Raw genomic sequence first — 23,754 nt, forward strand, 5'->3', positions numbered from 1 at the left:
ATAAACCAATTATTCTTTTCGCTCTATCTCTATAGATGCGAATCCCAAGAATATAGGTTGCCTCCCCTAAGTCTTTCATGGAGAATGTATTTGACAACCATACCTTTATAGTCGTCAACATACCGTATCATTACCCATCAACGATTATGTCATCCACATATAAGACAAGGAAAGTGATAGCTTTGTCACTAACCTTCTTATATACACATGGCTCATCCTCATTTTTGATAAAACCAAAAGATTTAATGGCTTCATCAAAGCGGATGTTCCAACTCCTCGAAGCTTGTTTCAACCCATAAATGGATCGCTTTAGCTTGCATACCTTGGAACCATCTTGGGATTCAAATCCCTTAGGTTGTTCCATGAAAATGTTTTCTTCAATGTATCCATTGAGAAAAGCTGTTTGACATCCATCCGCCAAATCTCATAATCATAGTACGCAGCTATTGCTAATAAAATCCTAATTGATTTAAGCATGGCAACAGGTGAGAAAGTCTCCTCATAGTCGATTCCTTGCCTTTGGCGAAAACCTTTCCCTACTAGCCATGCCTCATAGGTCTCTACCTTTCCATCTGAACCAATTTTCTTCTTGAAAACCCATTTGTTCTCTATAGGTACAATACCTTGGTGGGTCAACAAGATCCCAAACTTGATTCTTATACATGGAATCAATCTCGGATTTCATAGCATCAATCCATTTTGAAGAGTCTATATCTGATATAGCTTCTTCATAGGTAAGTGGATCATCTCCATGATCTACTTCTTCATGAGTAGACAACTCTTGTTCTTCTTCATGAAGAAAACCATATCTCACTGGTGGGTGAGATACCAGTTGTTCTACGAGGAACAGTTTGTAGATGTTTCATCAATGGGTATAGGTTGACTAGATGGATCTATATCCATCGATGCATTGGTTGGTCGAGAATTCTCCAATTCTAACTCTATTTGCCTTCCTTTGCCTCCTTCTTGAACAAACTATTTGTTCAAGAAATGTGGCATCTCTACTTATCACAACCTTTTGTGAAGTAGGCAAATAAAAATAATATCCAAAACTATCTTTTGGATATCCAACAAATCGACCTCTTTACGATCTGGTCTCCAATTTATCGGTGTTGACTTTTGATATAAGTTTGGACAACCCCAAATCTTAACATGCTTAAGACTTGGTTTTCTTCCATGCCAAATCTCATAAGGTGTGGAAGAAAGCGATTTTGATGGAATCCTATTCGAATATATAAAGTGATTCTAATGCAAATCCCCAAAGGAGATTGGCATATCGGTATAGCTCATCATACTACGTACCATATCCAATAGGTACGATTTCTCCTTCAGATACACCATTCGGTTGTGGCGTTCTGGAGAGTCGGTGAGAAACAATGCCATGCTCTCTCAAGTATTCATCAACCCGATTACTCAAATATTCACCTCCACGATCTGATCGAAGAGCTTTAATATTCTTTCCTGTTTGATTTTCTACTTCAGATTTAAATTCTTTGAACTTTTTAAAAGATTCATGTTTGTATTTCATCAAATACAAATACCCAAACCTTGATTTATTATCAGTAAAGGTAATAAAATAATGAAAACCCCCTCTAGCCATTTCTTTAAATGGACCACATACATCACTATGTATTAATTCCAAAATATTTTCAGCTCTTAGCCCTTGTCCAACAAAGGGTGATCTAGTCATTTTGCCTTGAAGGCAAGATTCACAAGTTGGAGTAGGCTCAGAGCCCAATGAGGATAGAATCCCCATTTTCTCCAATTTTGCAATCCTATCTTCTGTAACATGACATAACCTTAAGTGCCAAATATATTTTGAACTTGAGTTGGTTTTCACCATGGCATTGCATTCATTTAGATTACTATACTCTGGCCAGTGGAAACACTTTCTTACTGACAATGGAAACGCTTTCCTGTTTTCAATGGAAACACTTTCCTGTTGGCAGTGGAAACACTTTCCTTTGCCTTTGTCAGCTTTGGTCTTCCTTTCTGTTTAGCTATTTTCTTGGAAGGACCAGGAATCTGAGGTTTCTTTTTCTTATTGCGCTTCTTCTTGTTGGACTTTCCAGTGAAGAAGATGCAACAAAGCTACCTCTTTTCCTTTATTGCTGGCATATTCTTTTGGGCAATAACCAGCATGTTGAGTAATTCAGCTAAGGTGCATTCTGTTTAGTCATATGGAAATTTGTCACAAAATTCCCAAAAGACTCGGGGAAGGGATGAAGGATCAAATCCGTTTGTAGTTGGAAATCCATGTTGAAGTCAAGATGTTCCAAGCTGCTCAATCAGCCGAATCATCTTGTGGACATGATCCCCAACATTACATCCCTCGGACATCCTCATACGGAATATTTGTCTAGATATCTCATACCTAGCATTCTCTTTGTGCTCACCATACAACTCTTGTAGGTGAAGGAGGATCTCACTCGCACTCTGCATGTTCTCATGTTGCTTCTGTAACTCATTACTCATGGAAGCAAACATGTAACACTTAGCTCTCATATCATGCTCCTTCCACTTGTCCAAAGTTTCATGTTCCTCTTGTGTGGCCTCTGGAGGTAAAGGACCAGGAACATTTGAATCTAGAACATATCCTATATGTTCAAGGTTCAGGACAAGTTTCAAATTTCTTAGCCAATCAAACAGATTAGGTCCTGTCAACCTATTGTGATCAAGTATGCTTGCAAGGATATTGGATGGTGGTGGTTGTTCTGTGCTCATTATTATTGTCGCAATGGGATTTTGCGGTCGCCCGGACGATCACTCACCGAAGTGAGAAAAAGTGAGGAGTCGCCACCTTAGTTTTGAGGGAAACTAAGAAAAAACCATTTGAGAAGTTAAATTAAAAATGAAACCACTTCAAAACAGAGATTCTAAGTTCGGGGTCCGTAAACGGGTGGGGAAGGTGTTAGGCACCCCACCTCGTCCCTTAATAAGGGTAAGTAGATTTAATTCTGCGTCCTTTACAAATTAGTTAGAAGGGCTTAGGCGGCAATGTTAATCCTTTTGGTAGAAGGAATGTTTGATTTTTCACTAAATTTGGATCACCCAGATACATAAGTAAATGAGACAACCTTAGTGAACGGGTGTGAGAATCGGATAAGAACTCTCCTCCGATTTTTTGAAGTTGTTCATTAAAATTTTGAGGGGAGACCGGATAAGAACCCTCCTTCGGTCTCTTTCAGATGTTTATTAAAATTTGAAGTTGAGACCGGATAAGAACTCTCCTCCGATCCCTATTTAATGTTTATTAAAATTTTGAAGGGAGACCGGATAAGAATCCTCCTCCTATCTCTTTTAAGTTATTTATTAAAATATTGGGAGGAGACCGGATAAGAACCCTCCTCCAATCTCCTTTAGAGTTATTTATTAAAATTTTGAGAGGAGACCGGATAAGAACCCTCCTCCGATCTCCTTTAGAGTTATTCGTTAATGTTTTGAGTTGAGACCAGATAAGAACTCTCTTCCGATCCCTACTTAATGTTTATCAAAATTTTGAAGGGAGACCGGATAAGAACCCTCCTCCGATCTCCTTTAAGAGTTGACTTAAAACTTTTAGGCAAGGATAGGATAAGGACTCTTGACCCTTCTATTTTGATGAGACCGGACAAAGACTTTTCCGACCTTTAAAAATTTAACCACGACTACGGGTTTTAAGAACCTAAAACTAAGAATTCGACCTTCAAAAATGCGGGGATAAGGTTTATGGATATCCTGTGGCTGAACGGGGAACACTAGACTTGATTCACTGACCTTTTCATGTAGTCATTTTACCAATATCTATTAATGACCGTTCTACTCTGTTTAGTTTACTTTGGTCTTATTCCACTTCATGACATCTTTGTCGAATTCTTTGTTACGTCGGCCTAATAGTTGGCTATCTTCACGTGGTTATTCGAGTCCTCTTTTTAAAGGAGACCTCTAAGTTGCGACTACCTCGTTTACCCAACCATTTATATACTACAAAGAGTTAGAAAACTGGTTTTGAAATGACGGAGATCAATAAAATGATGATCACTAAAAATGATTTGAGAGTGACTTTCTTTGGGATTGCTTGTGCGAAATGGTCTAGATGTAAGAAGAACAAGGAAAATCACGGAAATAAACGTAGGCGCTTAATAAAGCGATAACATGAACTCTTATAACAATATTTTCTCTTGGGTTCTCTTGTACAAAATACCCTTGAAGAAAGTTGCGGATGTATGAAGAACAAAGGAAGTGCAGGAAACAAGCGTAAATGATGAGTGTGAACTCTTACTGTGAGGAGCCAAATATATTGAAATAAGCGTGAAGTGGTAAATAGTGATGGCGGATTGATCGGCTGAGAGTTGATGTCTGTCGTGAAACCGAGAGATACTTTAGCTAAAAGGTAAGGGTAAGAACCAGGTGAAAGGAAGTTGAGCTTGAGCAGGAGGAAAGGAAGCGAGAGATGATGAGAGTATGACCGGATAATGAACAAACTGGAAATGTAGAGTTCCAATATTCAAAATCTTTTCAAGAAAACACTCCTGAAAACTAGTTCCAAAAGTATTTTTAATCACTACAAAGCAATGAGTAACAAATGAATGAAGTTTGAGTTCCTCCACGATAATAGCGACCTCTTGCCTATATTTTTGTCCCCCTTGAGCAGTTTTCATGCAGGTATTTATAGGAATCGGGTGCTCCCCATGAAGGGTCGAGGATTCATTTTGAGGAGATGGAGGGTCGATTTTGAAGTACATGATCGGATGTTCAGGAATTAAAGAGAATCAAAGCGAATGGTGAGATCGCTTCTCAAAGTATTTGTCCTTTTCCTCTTTTAATCGCGGTCTTGAATCCTCTTGTCGGAACGATCGAGGTGAGAGTGAAAACGCTGGTATTATCATCTTCTCTTTTGATCCAAGGGTTCGGATTCATCCTTACAAGTGAGATCAACGGTGGAGATTGGGATGTCTGAGGTGTCATGACATACCACGGCACTGTCGGCGTGCGGCGATTCTTAGGCGTGCGGTGGAGATCTCGTCGCCATGCTTTAACTACCTCGGCTCGATTCGGCGACGGTTATTGGAATTTGTCTTATTCTTTTTGTCTTCCGATCCCTCCCTAGCTCCTATTCCGATCTCTCATGCGATCTCCTATCTCCGATCTCTTTTATCCCTTGATCGATCGGATTCGGTCCAAGCATTAATTACATCTCGATTTTGAGCGTCCGCCGTTTTCCTTCGACATTAAATGCCCATTTTCCCTATATATACCCCTGTTGATAGTGGCATTTCCTTCATTCGATTTTCTCTCTTTCTCCTTGTTTCTTGGTTCTAGCCGTTAGGAAAGTTAGGCTACAAGCGTGGTTTTGATCCTCTTCCGATGGAATTCCCTATTCCTCATTGAAAATTTACGATCCGGTGATTGGATGGTCCTAATTGGCGATGGTGAGAGAAGCTGGATTTGACCGATCCGTATTGCGGGCTTGGTTGTACCGATCTCGAGTTGCTCAACCGAGTTCATTCGGCTTCTCATCACATTGAGTGTTCCGACGGATGAAGCATCCGGTCGGCAATATCCTTGGGATCGATTATAAAGCGATCCTTAGAACACACAGGAGTATCCTTGGGATTAGTTATAAAGCGATCCTTAGATCACTGGGAGTATCCTTGGGATCGATTATAAAGCGATCCTTAGATCGACCTCTTGGATAGGATTTTCACGGTCTCTAGAGATCGTCCAAATGATGTAATTTTTCAATGTAATCGGATCTCTAGAGATCGGCCACATGATGTAGCTAGACCTTTATTGTAATCCGATCCTAGAGATCGCCCAAATGATGTAATCCGATCTTTTGAGAATAAAGACTTTATTTTGTCGGTTATCATCTTATTTTTGCATTGATTATTTTCCGATCTACGATATATTTGTCCGATCGATTCTTTACGAATGACACTTAGCGATTCCTTATTTTAAAATGTTTAACTCATTATGCGATCTACGATTAACGATCTCAGAACATTCGGATGTTTGAGAAAAGTGTCAAAGCATTTGTCCAATCCCACCAATCGATGCTGCGCCTAGAACCTCGCGAGCATTAAATGCTCGGACTAGTATAAATAGGGGCGGGCGGGTTAGCGATTGTTCTCTCATTTCGTTTTGATCTCTGCTCATAGCTTGAAGTTCTCTCATTTTCTCCGGTTTCTCGACGCCGATTAGACTCGGTAAGGACTTTGATCTTCTTTTTGTTTAAGTTCTTTGTTTCTTTTGAAAATGAGCGGTGCAGAAGGTCGGAGAGCGGCGAGCCCTCCTTCCATTGAGTTCTCTTGGTCATCGTCGATGAAGAAGAGGCGATCGAATAGCGCGCAACTGGACCCCTTAGGGTCCTGCTCCAGTCGGGGCGGGTCGTACCATTAAGCGTCTGCGCCCTTCTTCAAGGAGAGACCACGCCCATAGGCGAGCTTAGTCGGTTCTTCGAGAATCCGCTCTGCGATCGTTTGTTCAAGAATACAATATTTGTCTGATTCGTTCGAGCTAATCAAGTGCCATGGTGACCTTCGTGTCGATCACTTCTTTGAAGAGAGCAGCGGGGTTATGGTGTATGAGGAGCGATTAAAGGCGGTCCGAGGTTCCCTCTAGACGATTTCTATAAGGAAGTCCTAAAACTTCACCGAGCATCCATTGTTCAAATTCACCCCAACTCGTGGCGGATCTTGGTAGCTTTCCGAGGTCTATGCCGAGCTAAGGGAATCGGACCTACGGCTAAAGTGTTCGCCAAGCTGCACCGGCTAACTCACCGAAAGGACGATGACCATTTGGTTCTTTCAGTGAAGCCTAATTGCGGGCTCTTTTCCGATCGCCTCGTCTCTTAGAAGCTGGAAGAATCGTTTCTTCATTGTGAGGAGCAAAGATCCGAGCCGCTTTGAGGACTTCCCCATTTGGTGGTACCGGGGACCCTTGCTTAGAACCATATTACCACGAGCGAAGAGGAAAGTTTGATAGTGATGGATCACGAAGAGTGAGGCTGCCACTAAAAAGTATTCTTGTTTGGATTCGGTGGCTGCCGAAATTTGCACCATTGGACATTCAGCGCTCACTTGGCCAAGACCGCGAACTTCCGCTCTCTAACCTCGGCATCGGTATTTTCTATACCTCGGATCTCGGGACCTTAGCGATCTCACTAACCTTTTCTTTGTGCGGTATGGCGGGTGGTGAGGTTCAAGGAAGCGGAAGAAGGAGAGAGAGATCTCGGAAGATAAAGGAGATAAAGCGTTGAATGACTCCAAGCGCCGGTCACGAACACAGGGAGATACAAAGTGATCCTCCCCAACCTTGGGTCCGCCGACCACTGAAGCTACCCGATCTCCTCCTAGATCGGAGGAGCGACCTCAACTCTTGCGGTTGTTCCAAGCGAGGAAGGGGGCCTACTCAAGCTTACGGGAGGACCTCTTCTCGGGCGCTCAAATCTTGATCGGCGCTTGAGGAATAATCGGTTTGTCAAGGAGAACTCGATTTCGCCAAAGTCACGGGTCTACCATCTTCTTTCCGGAGGATCGGGATGAGCTATCCCGAGAATGGTCTCGGCGACATATTGACTCGGACCATGAGCTTAAGCGTGGAGTGTGCAGTGAACCGGACCATGATCGGGAAAGGATTCGGCGCTGGGTAAGGAGATCGGGAAGAAGAATCGGAGGTGGATTCCCTCGATCCCAACTCTCATCCGCTCGGGATTATATATCTCAAGTCGAGGGACGGGCAAAGCTCCATGAAGACCGGTTGGCGAGCAGAATCGTGCTTTGGATGAGAGGACCATGCTCTTAAGGAAGTCCGGTGCTTCACGCCAACGAAGCCGCTCAGTCGCTCAACTTATAGAGGAACTTGAGGCGAAGGATAAGGAGCTTAAGGAGAAAGACAAGGAGCTTAAGGAGAGGGATGAGGAGATGGTGGCGGGAATAGCCGAGGCCTATGTGAAGGCTCACAAGGATCTCTTGGCCACACTCCGGGGCGTTACCAGGAAGAAGACTTTTCTTGGATGGCGATGTGGCTCCACGAGGACAATGATGAAGGCAGTGAGGATGGCCAGGGTGAGAGGGAGAGAGGAGTGATCCAAATGTAGATCAGTGGGGTGATCCCCGGCGAATAACTGTACAAATTATGACATGAAATGAAATGCCTTTTGTTCAATGAATGATTGTGATCGGAAAATTTTAAACCATTGTTTATGCGAGTATTTGATTGTATGAGCACAACAAAACAAAAACTAAATGTGATTATTAATCTAAGTATGAGAGATCGGAAAGCACTTTGAACATGAGATCGGTAGGGAAGAAATCTTGACAGAACTTGGTGAAAATTTAACTCGAACACTTAAGATCGAAATCGAACCAAAACTTTAGCTCTTAGACTTTCGGAAAGGAAGTCGATAAAGCGGTAGGAAAAGATCTAGTGCAGTTCATTTTATTCATCAACGAGAGATCGGGAATATCTTTGGGGTCCGGAAATTCGACAATGGGTTTGAAAGGTCGGTAGAGATCGGCTAGGCTTTAATGAATGTGAGGACCTGGCATTGATTCAATTCTTTGTGAGGAGAGATCGGAAATGTGACCGTTTATCAAAGAGGGATCGGAAACGTGATTAATTTGTTCAAAGAAGGATTTTTATTGATTCTAGGGATCGACCAAAATATGGTGTCGACAGCTGCCCCTCTTTACGTAATTTCTATTAAAGGAAAGATTTCCGTATAGGAATTATGTAAAGAATCCGACTCATATTTTGGACGATTAGGTATTTGAAATTAGGGAACTAAAGCACACCTAAGTTAATGACCTAGAAAATTAAAATCAACTTGGATCTAGAAACCAGAGGTTGATAACAGGAATGTAAATTGCATGACATTAAAATCAACTTAGATCAAGGAACCAGAGGTTGATAAAAGAAATGTAAATTGCGGAAATTAAAATCAACTTGGATCAAGGAACCAGAGGTTGATAATAGAATTTTAAATGGCGAAATTAAAATCAACTTAGATCAAGGAACCAGAGGTTGATAACAGAAATGTAAATTGCATGAAATTAAAATCAACTTAGATCAAGGAACCAGAGGTTGATGGTGGAATTGCATGAAATTAAAAATCAACTTATATCAAGGAAACAGAGTTTGATAACAGAAATGTAAATTGCATGAAATTAAAATCAACTTGGATCAAGGAACCAGAGGTTGATAATAGAATTTTAAATGGCGAAATTAAAATCAACTTAGATCAAGGAACCAGAGGTTGATAATAGAAATGTAAATTGCATGAAATTAAAATCAACTTGGATCAAGGAACCAGAGGTTGATGGTGGAATTGCATGAAATTAAAATCAACTTGGATCAAGGATCCAGAGGTTGATGGTGGAATTGCAGGAAATTAAAATCAACTTGGATCAAGGAACCAGAGGTTGATAGCAGAAATTTAAATTGCAGGAAATTAAAATCAACTTGGATCAAGGAACCAGAGGTTGATAACAGAAATGTAAATTGCATGAAATTAAAATCAACTTGGATCAAGGAACCAGAGGTTGATAATAGAATTTTAAATGGCGAAATTAAAATCAACTTAGATCAAGGAACCAGAGGTTGATAACAGAAATGTAAATTGCATGAAATTAAAATCAACTTGGATCAAGGAACCAGAGGTTGATGGTGGAATTGCAGGAAATTAAAATCAACTTGGATCAAGGATCCAGAGGTTGATAGCAGAAATTTAAATTGCAGGAAATCAAAATCAACTTACAAGGCGAGTCTAACCCTGACACATGAAGTTCTTTCCCTGAAGAAGTGTACTTAACAAGATAACGAAGGCGGATGATTAATGGAGGAGGAGTTGCAAGACCTGACCTATGATCTCATTCTTTCGGATGCCCCTTTTTCATTCCCGACTTTCTTCTTACTCTACGGAGAGCGCCCTTGCAGGTTTTCACTTTCTCTTCGTCCATTCGACCAGAAGCGCCCTTTCGGGTTTTCACCTCTAGAAGTTTTTTTTTTTTTTTTTTTTTTTTTTTTTTTTGAAGGCTATTTCCTGCAAATCTCATAATAAAGTACATGAGGTTATCAATTTTCAAATTCAAATCTTATGGCAAAAATTTTAACTAATTAATAGCGCATTAAACACAGAGAAAGGATAGCATGGGGAAAATAACAACAGAAGGAGTGAAGTATAACTTTATTAGAAAGAATAGACTTTCAAAGGAGAGGAAAAGGTACAAAGATAGATCTCACATATTCCTTATGGTTAGTTTTGAAGTCTTTTAACTGCCATTATTTAGAGTTCTCATTAGTCTCATGCCTTAACGGTCTCTTATCTATTCTAGTTTTAATACCTTCTTCCTTATTTCTCCACTTTGGTTCTTGGGGCGCCCTTTTGGGTTTCACCCGAGAAGGTTTTTTTTTTTTTTTTTTTTTTTTTTTTTGATGCCCTTTGGGTTTCATCCTTTCTCCTCCTTAGGCATAGTATCTCTTGTGATGTCGGCATTCCACGAGTCTCGGGAATTCTTCACCGTCCATGTGGGTCAAGATCAAGGCTCCTCGAGCGCCTTTTTAACCACATAGGGTCCCTCATAGGTTGGTGACCATTTGCCGGGGATCGTTTTGGTTTGGCGGCACTTTCTTGAGAACTAAGTCCCGGGTTGGAATTCAGTGGCGTACATTTTTATCAAGCGCTCGGGCCATTTTCCTCTGGTATAATTGTCCGTGACATCTGCTTTATTAACCTTTTCTCATCCGGCAAATTCAATGATCCAACCTTGATGGATCCATTCGACTCATCGATCACGATTCCTTGAGAATCCTTAGGGGCGGGATTTCAACCTCAATAGGCAATCTGACTTCCATCCCGTAGACCCGGTGAGTATGGAGTTGCCCGGTCGAGGTTCTTACGGAAGTCGGTATGCGTGAAGAGCGTAGGAAGCATATCATGCCAATCCCTATATGTGACCGTCATTTTCGGATTATTCTCTTGAGGTTTTTGTTTGCGGCTTCCACCGCTCCATTCATGCAGGGGCGGTATGGGGAGGAATTGAGGTGTCGGATTTTGTATTGGTCACATAATTCCTGAATCTTGGACCATTCAAGTTCTTGGCATTATCGGTGACAATTTCATTGGTAGACCATGCCGGCAGATGATATTGTTTTTGAAGAATTTGAGAAACGTGTTCTGCGTGATGTGAGCATAGGATGTCGCCTCGACCCACTTGGAGAAATAGTCGATGGCTACAAGGATGAATCTGTGCCCATTGGATGCCTTGGGATTGATGGGACCAATCACATCTATGCCCCACATTGCAAAAGGCCACGGTGAGACGAGATTGAACAGCTTGTGAGGTGGCACATTTATCGGATCTGCGTAAATCTGACACTTGTGGCACTTCCGGAAATACTCGATGCAATCCTTTTCCATTGTGGTCCAAAAATACCCACATCGCATGATTTGCTTCGTCATCATATGACCATTGGCGTGAGTGGCACAATTTCCCTCATGAGTTTCAAAGAGGATTCTCTTTGCTTCTTTTGCATCTACGCATCTCGATGGTCGCCGTTGGAGCTTCTTTTGTATAGGGTTTCTCCTTTGGAAAGTACCTAATGCTAACCTCAGAATCACCTTCTTTTCATTTTTGCTTGCCTGAAGGGAATTCTGCAGTTCTCTGATGAACTAGGATGTCATGATACCAAGGCTTTCCGTCGGGCTCTTCTTCAATCATGAAGCAATAGGTGGCTCATCCCTTACCTTAATCTTCAACGTGCAAAGCGTGCGCCCTTCTTGATTTGAGCCATAACGGCTAGAGTAGCTAAGGCATCAGCAAATTGATTCTTGTCTCTACTCGGTGAGTGAAAGAGATTTCTTGAATTTCTTGATCAACTCGATGAAGTACTTACGATATGGGATCAACTTGGGATCCTTAGTTTGCCATTCTCCCTTGACTTGATAGATTATCAGAGACGATTCTCCGTACACCTCCAACTTACTGATTTTCATCTCTATAGAGGCATGTAGACCCATTACACAAGCTTCATACTCTGCGACATTGTTGGTACAGTCAAACCCCAATTTAGCGACTATCGGAAATGTTTTCCGTCAGGGATACTAAATCTGACTCGATTCCATTTCGTTATATATTGACTGCTACATCAAAATACATTTCCCATACATCGGTTGGCTCGTCTTCTTTGCAGTCTACCTCATTAATATGTTCATCAGGGAACTCGAAATTTAGAGCTTCATAATCCTGGATAGGGTTTTCTGCTAGGAGGTCAGCAATCACGCTACCCTTCACCGCTTTTCGGGTCATGTAGACTATGTCGTATTGGGAGAGTATAACCTGCCACTTGGCAATCCTTCCGACACGAATGGGCTTTCAAATACGTATCGATAGGATCCATCACGGAGATAAGCCATGTCTTGTGATTCAACATATAGTGCTTGAGGCGATTTCTTTGTCCATGCTAGCAGCGCGACAAGTCTTTTCTAAGAAGGAGTACCTTGACTCACAATCATTGAACTTCTTGCTCGGGTAATAAATGGCCCTCTCTTTTAGTAGGAATTATCATGCTGCCTAAAACACACCCCATGGAATTCTGTTGGTGCCAGTGCAGGATTAAAGGCCTTCTGCCCGCAGGTGGGACCAATCTTGGTGGATTTGACAAATCGCTTGATTGTCTCGAAAGCCTTTTGACAATCCGAATCCCATTGGGTAGGGTTGTTCTTAGAATGTCTGAAAATAGGCTCGACTTTGGCGGTGAGATTAGAAATAAACCTCGAAATGTAGTTCAACTTTCCCGAGCTGCGCACCTCCCTTTACATTTTTGGGGCGGCATTTCTTGAATAGCTCGAACTTTATGCAGGTCCACTTCTATCCCTTTCTCGCTTACTATGAATCCCAACAATTTTCTGATCTAGCTCGAATATGCACTTAGCGGGGTTCAGCTTCAGCGATATTTCTGAGCCTTTCAAACACCCTCCTTATCACTGAGCGTGGCTCTCCTCTCCCGGGATTTGATGATCATATCATCCACATACACCTCCACTTCTTTATGCATCATATCGTGGAATAATGTGACCATTGCTTGGTAAGTAGCCGGCATTCTTCAACCCGAATGGCATGACCGATAGCGAGAATACCCCCATTGGGTGATAAAAGCGATTTATCCTTGTCTTCCTCGTCCATTGGGATCGATTGTACCACGATGCCCCATCAATACACGAACATCCGCCCAAACCCGCGGCATTGTCAACTAGCACATCAATGTGGGGAGAGGGAAATCGTCTTTCAAACTAGCTTTATTAAGATCCGGTAGTCAACGCACACCACGACTCTCCGTCTTTCTTCATTCTGGAGACGACGTTAGCCACCCATTGGGGTATTTGACCACTTCTAAGAACCGTCATCTTGTTTCTTGACTTCATCCGAACCTTAAGCGGTGTGTGGGATTCATTCTCCTTAACTTTTGTTTCTGGGATTGTCCCGGGATCAAGGAATTTTGTGCGTTACTATCGAGGTCCAAACCGACCATGTCATCATAGCTCCAAGAGAACACGTCGAGAAATTCCTTAAGCGGACCGATCATATCTCCCAATTCCTCACTCTCCACTACCTTAAGTTCCCTTTTTACTTCTTAGTGCCTAAGTTTATTGTGCGCGTTTCATTTTCACAAGGCACGAGGAGGGTTCATCTTTTCATTGCTTTCCTCTGTAAGGTCTTCCTCAGAATCACTTGAAGTAATGGCGGTTATGGGGATTTCAAAATTAACGGAGGGATTCACGAGTCTATTGGATTATTAGGTGTTAATTGATGAATTGTCTGAAGGAATAAAGAATAGAACATGTTATAAGGATGGAATTAAAAGGAAAGAAAAAGAGTATTGGATTAAAAATGCGCTATTAATTCATTAATATTAATGCCATAAGAAAAGGTCCATTCTGATATTACACTTGTCACCATGGACAAAGTGATCAAGTGTAGATAACCGGAGGTACTTTACTCGAGATTGAGTGCGAGGATATCCTCCGTTGTCGGTTGTCAAGCTCTGCTCTTGACCATTGGCGAAACTAGGGCCTCATACAAGGAATCGGTTGGATGACATCTATGGATGGATCATCGGTGATTCTTACGTACTCGCGGATGTTGAATGGCCGGTTTGGTGAAGATTTCCGTGATTCTCGGGACTACTTTCACCTTTCCCATCTTACGGTCAAATCTACGATCGAAGCATTTTTCTCATCGAGAATCGCCCATCCGCGAGGCATCCTCCTCATACCCCAAACCACAACGGCCTATCTTACGAATGGCGGTATAGGCTCGACAATCCCTTGTAATGTGGCGCCTAGGCCTTTACCCTCTTCATACCCGCTTCTTGACATTACTTTGGCCACCATAGCCATGGCCCCCTCCTTCCAGTATCTTGCAATTCAAGGGCACGGAAAGAACTTTCCAATGACTCCTCATTGCTTCCACATAAGGGAGTGATTGCGGCAGTGACCAGTATGGCCTCTTCGCCCCTTCGTGATGATTTTGCCGTCCTTAATGTATTTGACCTTACGGTGCAAAGTCGAAGGAGCGACGTTCGCGAGAATGGATCCACGGCCTCCCCAACAACATAGTGTAAGCGGCTCAATGTTCATCACTTGAAGCGTGATATTGAAAGTACATGCACCGACTGGATTGGCAAGTCAACGTCCCCAGCACCTCTCTCCTTGTTAGTCAAAGCTCTCACCACCATAGCACTTTGGCGTATGTCCGATTGGTCAGCGGCAATCTAGCCAAGGTAGCGCTAGGTAGTACATTGAGGGCTGATCCGTTATCGATGAGGACCTTGGCCACTATCTGACCTTTACATTTCACCGTTACATGCGAGCTTTATTGTGCCCTAAGCTGCGGGATCTACCTCTTCTTGAGAAAAGGCTACAATTTGGATGCTGGATTTGTCCTACTATTTTCTCAAAGCGCCGGAGTAATGTCGGGGTTCACAAAGGCTTGATCCAGGATTCTTTGTAAGGCTTGTCGGTGGACTTGAGCTCGGGATCAATGATACTTGATGATATTCGGTGAGGGTTTTCCTCAAGCTGCTCCACTACGTCATACTCGCTCTGTTTCATTATTTGGAGCAGCGGCTCCTCCTCTTCTCTATGCTCAGCAGCTCTGCTTCCCTGCTTTCTCAACCTCCTCTTAGTGTTTTTGTGACTCTCCCATTTTTACTTTCCCTTTCCTCTTCTCTCTTTCTTCATTCCGTAACATCTTCCACTTGAGTTATAAACTCGACTTCTTGTTCAGTGGAGAGGATCTTGTTGCAATAACGGGCCGAGAACTGGTTTGGGGAGTGATGTTCTTTGGTAGGTCCATCATAAGTCATCTGAAATGCTCGTGAGGAGCAAAACATGGTTTTGGTGGTGCGGAGGCGAGGCGAACTAGGAGCGGATGTCTTTGAGCGCTCACTGAGTAAAAACTTGGAAATTGTAGTTCAAGGGGACAGCATGAGTGTTGGTGATGGGAGGCGAGGTGGAGTTCGGATAACAGATTCTGGCGGTGAGGCTACAGGGGTGAGAAGGTGATTACAGGTTTGGAGGTAGAGGTATTAGGCTGTATCTTGTGGTGTTCACTTCCTTCCGTCTTTGACCTCTTCGACATCTCGGAACCTTAAAGACAATAAGTTAGGACCTCTTGCTGAACCCCTCACAATCTCGCAGCTCGTGGTCAGCTGCCCCTCCGTGATAAGGACACCCCGTATCCTCCTCAGCCCCCGCTACCTGAGGGCAAAGGTAACCTTCCCTCGTTGCTATAGCAAAAATCTCCTCAAAGTAAGGAACCGGCTTATCCACTTGGTGTTGATCCCTCTCCTTTAGACTCAATCATATTTACACCACTACCCACATTATGGTTGGGCAGTGGATTTGAGGTGACATTGGGGAGGGAACCATTCCCCTCAATCTTCAACCACCCGTTCTGGATTAAAGCATGCACTCTCCTCCGAGTGCCCGCGATTGTCGATTGAATGCCCTTGTGCTCCTCCATGATACTCACAGCGGTGTGGCATCATACCACAGGATATCGCGGGTGGATTGGGTCTAAAGGACTGATGCGATTTGGTTTATCCGACAAGGTATCGGTATATTTCACCGAGAGGGAGGAAGGGGTGGATCAGGATGCCTTGGAGGTCGGGGGTGAGTTTGTGGTGGGCGTGGTTGAGGTGGGGGCGGAGGGGGTCTGGGTTGGACAGTTGCAGGTGGGGCGGATTGTGGGGGTGGGTGTGAATAATTAGGGAAAGGGGTGGGATGTTCGCGATAGTTGGGCCATGAGAGGGAGGATATGGCGGTGGTTATTTTGGGGAATTGGGAAAATTATTACATCTAGTGATGGAATGCACATCACTCTCCTTTTCTTGCCAAAATTGGCGGTCTTTTCCACGAGGTTCTCGATCAACTCCTGTAGCCTTCCTATTCTCAGTTAGCTTCAATTCTCTCACCGCTTGGATGATATCGAGAAAGCTGTTGGAGGTATTTCCAATCATCGAGTTGAAGTAGGGAGCCTTCAATGTTTCAATGAATAGGGAGCGAGTTCATTGTCGATCCAGGAGGATATACTGAGCCTTCTCCCTCCATCGTTGGGCATCTTGCTTAAAACCTTCCGGTCTTTCATGCAGGTGCAGAGTCCCTCCTTGTGGGTCTGCATCACAATTGAATTTATCTTGCTTAAGAAAGGTATCGGCTAAGTCCTTCCGGAGTGCTGACTTGCTCTGTCAATTGTATGCACCATCTCGGAGGCTGCTCGGAGGCTCGTGAAAGAAGTGAATGAGAAGTCTATCGTCTTCTGTTAAGGCAGACATTTTGGCAATGTAGGTTGCCAGGTGGATGCGGGGATCTGAGTTTCCGCTGTATTTGTCGAAATCAGGAATCTTGAATTTGGGTGGTACCACCACATCTGGCACCAATCTCAGTGACGACACATCGACTGAGCCATACATGTTCAACCCTTCTATTGCTCTCAATCTTTCTTCTAGGGCAGATAGTTTCTCGTTTTCTCTCGCCCTATGTTCTCCTTCCACCGCATGATACACTCCTCCAACCGGGAGCTGATGGGTGGAGTAAAGCTGGAGGATCGGGATTGAATGGTGAGGCTCGGCATTTGAGGCAGTAGGGTAATAGGAAAAAGGTGGGTCATTATTTATGGTCATCGGATTAGTGGTGATTGTCGGGTCAGGAATGGGAGGCGAAAGGTAAAAGAGGTTGAAGCTTGCAGAGGATCATTTGTTGTAGGAGGCGGAGGAGGTAATGGTGGGCTAGGTTCTGAAGCAGGTTTGCTCTGAGACATTTCCTTCATTAGTCTCATAATTTCAGAAAGCTGATCCTTCAACTCGGAGACCTGTCCTTGTAGGTTCTGTACTTGCTCCTGATTTTCCATTATTTTCCTCGTTCGAGATCTTGTTAAGTACACTCGCTTGGGTTGGATCGTGTGCTTGGTCAGACTTGCCTTGTTTGAATCAATATTGATTTCCTGTGAGGATAAAAAAATTTAAATGAATTTGAGTTTTGCAAAAAAACTAAAAGTCTGATGCAGACGAAGGATCTGATGGCATTTGAGAGCCAGGTTGGAATCTACAAAAGGATAATCGCCTCAGCTTTATCATGGCATCGTTCGATAGTCTGACCGTGAATGACGGGATTGAATGCGCATTTATGATACCTGTCCATATAGCGCATTTCAATTTTTCACATAACCCTAGCGAGGAAGTTCCTACGGGAGTCATACTATTCATTCACAAATTTTGCTGAACAATGGTTCAAAAATCACTTCATTAACTGAGTAATTTGCACATCGTATTTTTTTACATTGGCCTAGGCTCTGGAAGATTCTTTATAATAAGATGACATTTTCTGAGATACTCATATAACCTTTCTTCTTGCTTGGCGGGGTCGAACACTTTCAGAGCATACTCGGATTCAGGTAATAGTTCCTTTTTTCCCTGTGCTATCATCTTCTCCAACTGGTCCACATTTTCTTTGATCCTTGATAGAGGCGACTTGTTTCTCTTTCTCTTTCCTTTCTTTAGCACATTCTTTCAAGATGTCATTGATGAGGAGTGCTGTTCTTTTAATTCAAGCTTCTTCTTCTTGTTTTCTGTTTATACTCTTCAACGAGTACCTCTTGGTACTTCATCCTTTCTGAAGCTTACTATTACGCCCTTTCATTTCTTTGACCTCGGCTTGGAGAGAGTTTCTTTCTTTTCCCACTTTGTACCTCTTGCTCTTGAACCCTATCATTTCGGACCTTGCCTCTTCCATGAGCTTTCTTACCCTACTCTTAAGTTTCTGATGTTGGTCCTACAATTGTATCATTCGTACTTGCAGCTGTGAGTTTTGGTATTTGCCTTTTGTGGCGAGTCAACCAGCGATTATTAGCTTCCTCTAATAGGGCGTCTTGGCGAGGTTGTCGTCCTTGAATTCTATGGTAGAGAGTTCTTGGTCCCTATCAGCTCTCCATTTAAGGTAATCGTCCGAGGCACTCGGGCCTTTGGGTGATCTCTCCATTAGAGTGATGTTTTCCCAGGACTTGCGAGCCATTTTCAACCCTTCTTCTTCCTTGAGCTCATGGTAGAAGTGACCTTGGTGGTATTCTTTAATGTTGAACATGGACTGTGTTGAGCCAAACTGCCTCATTACGGTCTTTGGAGTGTAACTTGTATACGGTTATTCCAATTAGGGACACCAGTGAATACCTCTGTACCAATCAAGGCGGGTTGGCTTGACGTCCACAGCTTCCTCCAACAGTAATCATGGCTATTGAAACTCAGAATCCGTTCCCGCCACTGTTTTTCGTTCTTCGGGCTGATCACTAACCGGGTCATCTTCTCAATGGGAGGCTGGTCAAGGTACCAAGTCAATCCTTTTGTCTCCACAGGACACATGTGACTGATAGTCGAGGTATAATAGCGAGAGCAACACTTAATGGACCCTTTCCTGTTATGCTGCAGTAAGTTAGGGTTAACAAGGTTTCGGCAAGGATTGCGGTATCGGATGATCCTGCCTTTCTCTTGTCCAAAATACCTCCTTGCCTTTGCTAGTGATGATCCCCAATGGCCCCGGGAACAGGATCAGACCATAGATTCCCAAGGCGAGTGCCATGGAAGCTTGATCCCACTGTTTCTCTTGGAGGTAATGATCTAACCGCTTCTCAAGTTACGTCCAATACCATCCATGCGTGTTCCCTTTGACTGTTTCTCTGGACTTCACTTCTTAGGAGAGAACCCAACATATGTGCCAACCGTTTCAGTGCGCCTATGCTCGAGGTGTAAGTAGATCCGATTACGCAATGAGTATGGGATCCCGGCAATGCACGATATTCCTCCATAGCGGGGCCGTATCAATGTCATTGAAAGAGAACACTCGTGCTTAGGATTCCAAACCGTCAACATGGCTTTTAATGCAGGGATTTGGACCTTGACTTGCATTAAGGTTGCAATCCTTCCGTACTCCTCTTCAAACTGTACCTTGACCTGGTCGGGAAGCAACCTCCATCTATTAGACATACCCTCGAGGTTGTTCATTTTGACCTCTATTTTGTCCAGATCTAGCGAAGGTAGCGAGCTAACAGGTGCCTCGGAAGCATCATTTTGCGAGGGTACCGGACTATGAACTGATTCGGACCAAAGTTTAGCATTCTAAGCCTTTTCTGCCGACTGACTCGAGGATGCCATGATAAAAAATGATGCCTATCCTTTTACAGACCCTCGGTTTGGTAACGCCAGCGGGAGAATTTGTTAGTAAGACAAATTAGGGTAATTTTGAATCATCTTGTTGTGAGGTAACACGTACACATTTATCAAAGTAGGAAAATGTGTAGGCGTTTTATTAGGATTCAAAATTAACCTTAAAATAAATAAACAAAAGGAAATTAAATAAGAATAGGGTAATAGTAAGTATGACCCTTTTGTCCTATAGTAGGAGACTCTAACAGGGTAAGCGCTACCTATCTGGATAGTTCTATCTTATGAGGCAGTTTACTACGGCTTTCAGCTATCGTGACGGTTTAGCTTAGGATCTAATTTTTCTAATAGCCACAGGTTCCCAAATTGCCCCTACTGTAAACAGTAGAGCCCCATTCTACCCCCATGATATTGTCGGGAAAATTCCACGGGTATCACGGTAAATAGAACGAGTTTCAATTTGGCGAAGCCTTCACGGATACTAACAGGTAAAACCCACAGTGCCGCTACATGACTCCCTCCTACTTTCCTAAAAGGGTAAGAAAGCCGGGTTAGGACCATAGTGTGTGAGGACATTGTGTGAGTGTTCGGTGTGTGAAGGGACACCTTTACCTCTTCCCAATTCGGGATTTTATTTTCCATTTTTTCCTTTTTCCTTTTGAAATGAAGAGCACCTTTGTGAGAGATAGAGCAGGCAAAACAAAATAGTTAGTAGCAATAATAATTAGCATATGAGACATCGTGAGTGAGCCCCTCTAAATATAATTTGATCGGACAAAAATTAAGCCTACTTTTGGGCCTCTAGGCGGGGTTGGGTCCCTAGGCGTCCCAGTGGAGTCGCCAAGTCATGCAATGGGATTTTGCGGTCGCTTGGACGATCACTCACGAAGTGAGAAAAAGTGAGGAGTCGCCACCTTAGTTTTGAGGAAACTAAGAAAAACCATTTGAGAAGTTAAATTAAAAATGAAACCACTTCAAAGCAGAGATTCTAAGTTCGGGTCCGTAGCGGGTGGGGAAGGTGTTAGGCACCCCACCTCGTCCCTTAATAAGGGTAAGTAGATTTAATTCTGCGTCCTTTACAAATTAGTTAGAAGGGCTTAGGCGGCAATGTTAATCCTTTTGGTAGAAGGAATGTTTGATTTTTCACTAAATTTGGATCACCGGATACATAAGTAAATGAGACAACCTTAGTGAGCAGGTGTGAGAATCGGATAAGAACTCTCCTCAGATTTTTGAAGTTGTTCATTAAAATTTTGAGGAGACAGGATAAGAACCCTCCTCCGGTCTCTTTTAAGTTATTTATTTGAAGTTTTGAGGATGAGACCGGATAAGAACTCTCCTCCGATCTCTTTCGGATGTTTATTAAAATTTGAGGTTGAGACCGGATAAGAACTCTCCTCCGATCCCTATTTAATGTTTATTAAAATTTTGAAGGAGACCGGATAAGAATCCTCCTCCGATCTCTTTTAAGTTATTTATTAAAATTTTGGGAGGAGAGGATAAGAACCCTCCTCCGATCTCCTTTAGAGTTATTTATTAAAATTTTGAGAGGAGACCGGATAAGAACCCTCCTCCGATCTCCTTTAGAGTTATTCGTTAATGTTTTGAGTTGAGACCGGATAAGAACTCTCTTCCGATCCCTACTTAATGTTTATCAAAATTTTGAAGGGAGACCGGATAAGAACCCTCCTCCGATCTCCTTTAAGAGTTGACTTAAAACTTTTAGGCAAGGATAGGATAAGGACTCTTCCGACCCCTTCTATTTTGATGAGACTCGGACAAAGACTTTTCCGACCTTTAAAAATTTAACCACAGCTACGGGTTTTAAGAACCTAAAACTAAGAATTCTGACCTTCAAAAATGCCGGGGATAAGGTTTATGGATATCCTGTGGCTGAGCAGGAACACTAGACTTGATTCACGACCTTTTCATGTAGTCATTTTACCAATATCTATTAATGACCGATCCACTCTGTTTCGTTTACTTTGGTCTTATTCCATTTCATGACATCTTTGTCGAATTGCTGTTTACGTCGGCCTAATAGTTCGGCTATCTTCCTGACGGTTATTCAGGTCCTCTTTTTAAAGGAGACCTCTAAGTTGCAGCTACCTACGTTTACCCAACCATTTATATACTACAAAGAGTTAGAAAACTGGTTTTCAGAAATGACGGAGATCAATAAAATGAACTGATCACTAAAAAATGATTTGAGAGTGACTTTCTTTGGGATTGCTTGTGCAGAAATGGTCTAGATGTAAGAAGAACAAGGAAAATGCGGAAATAAGCGTAGGCGCTTAATAAAGCGATAACATGAACTCTTATAACAATATTTTCTCTTGGGTTCTCTTGTACAAAATACCCTTGAAGAAAGTTGCGGATGTATGAAGAACAAAGGAAGTGCAGAAACAAGCGTAAGCGATGAGTGTGAACTCTTACTGTGAGGAGCCAAATATATTGAAATAAGCGTGAAGTGGTAAGCAGTGATGGCGGATTGATCGGCTGAGAGTTGATGTGCATCGTGAAACCGAGAGATACTTTAGCTAAAAGGTAGCAGGGTAAGAACCGGTGAAAGGAAGTTGAGCTTGAGCAGGAGGAAAGGAAAGCGAGAGATGATGAGAGTATGACCGGATAATGAACAAGCTGGAAATGTAGAGTTCCAATATTCAAAATCTTTTTCAAGAAAACACTCCGAAAACTAGTTCCAAAAGTATTTTTAATCACTACAAAGCAATGAGTAACAAACCGAATGAAGTTTGAGTTCCTCCACGATAATAGACCTCTTGCCTATATTTTTGTCCCCCTTGAGCAGTTTTCATGCAGGTATTTATAGGAATCGGGTGCTCCCCATGAAGGGTCGGGATTCATTTTGAGGAGATGGAGGGTCGGGATTTTGAAGTACATGATCGGATGTTCAGGAATTAAAGAGAATCAAAACGAATGGTGAGATCGCTTCTCAAAGTATTTGTCCTTTTCCTCTTTTAATCAAGCGGTCTTGAATCCTCTTGTCGGAACGATCGAGTGAGAGTGAAAAAGCGCTGGTATTATCATCTTCTCTTTTGATCCAAGGGTTCGGATTCATCCTTACAAGTGAGATCAACGGTGGAGATTGGGATGTCTGGATTGTCATGACATACCACGGCACTGTCGGCGTGCGGCGATTCTTAGGCGTGCGGTGGAGATCTCGTCTGCCATGCTTTAACTACGTCGGCTCGATTCGGCGGCGGTTATTGAAATTTGTCTTATTCTTTTTGTCTTCCGATCCTCCCTAGCTCCTATTCCGATCTCTCATGCCGATCTCCTATCTCCGATCTCTTTTATCCCTTGATCGATGCGGATTCGGTCCAAGCATTAATTACATCTCGATTTTGAGCGTCCGCCGTTTTCCTTCGACATTAAATGCCCATTTTCCCTATATATACCTCGTTGATAGTGGCATTTCCTTCATTCGATTTTCTCTCTTTCTCCTTGTTTCTTGGTTCTAGCCATTCGGAAAGTTAGGCTACAAGCGTGGTTTTGATCCTCTTAGATGGAATTCCCTATTCCTCATGAAAATTTACGATCCGGTGATTGGCTGGTCCTAATTGACGATGGTGAGAGAACTGGATTTGACCGATCCGTATTGCGGGCTTCGGTTGTACCGATCTCGAGTTGCTCAACTGAGTTCATTCGGCTTCTCATCACATTGAGTGTTCCGACAGCGGATGAAGCATCCGGTCGGCAATATCCTTGGGATCGATTATAAGCGATCCTTAGAACACACAGGAGTATCCTTGGGATTAGTTATAAAGCGATCCTTAGATCACTGGGAGTATCCTTGGGATCGATTATAAAGCGATCCTTAGATCGACCTCTTGAGATAGGATTTTCACGGTCTCTAGAGATCGTCCAAATGATGTAATTTTTCAATGTAATCAGATCTCTAGAGATCGGCCACATGATGTAGCTAGACCTTTATTGTAATCCGATCCCTAGAGATCGCCCAAATGATGTAATCCGATCTTTTGAGAATAAAGACTTTATTTTGTCGGTTATCATCTTATTTTTGCATTGATTATTTTC

This window comes from Hevea brasiliensis, chromosome 10, assembly GCF_030052815.1.
Source record: "Hevea brasiliensis isolate MT/VB/25A 57/8 chromosome 10, ASM3005281v1, whole genome shotgun sequence".
Classification (NCBI taxonomy): Eukaryota; Viridiplantae; Streptophyta; class Magnoliopsida; order Malpighiales; family Euphorbiaceae; genus Hevea; species Hevea brasiliensis.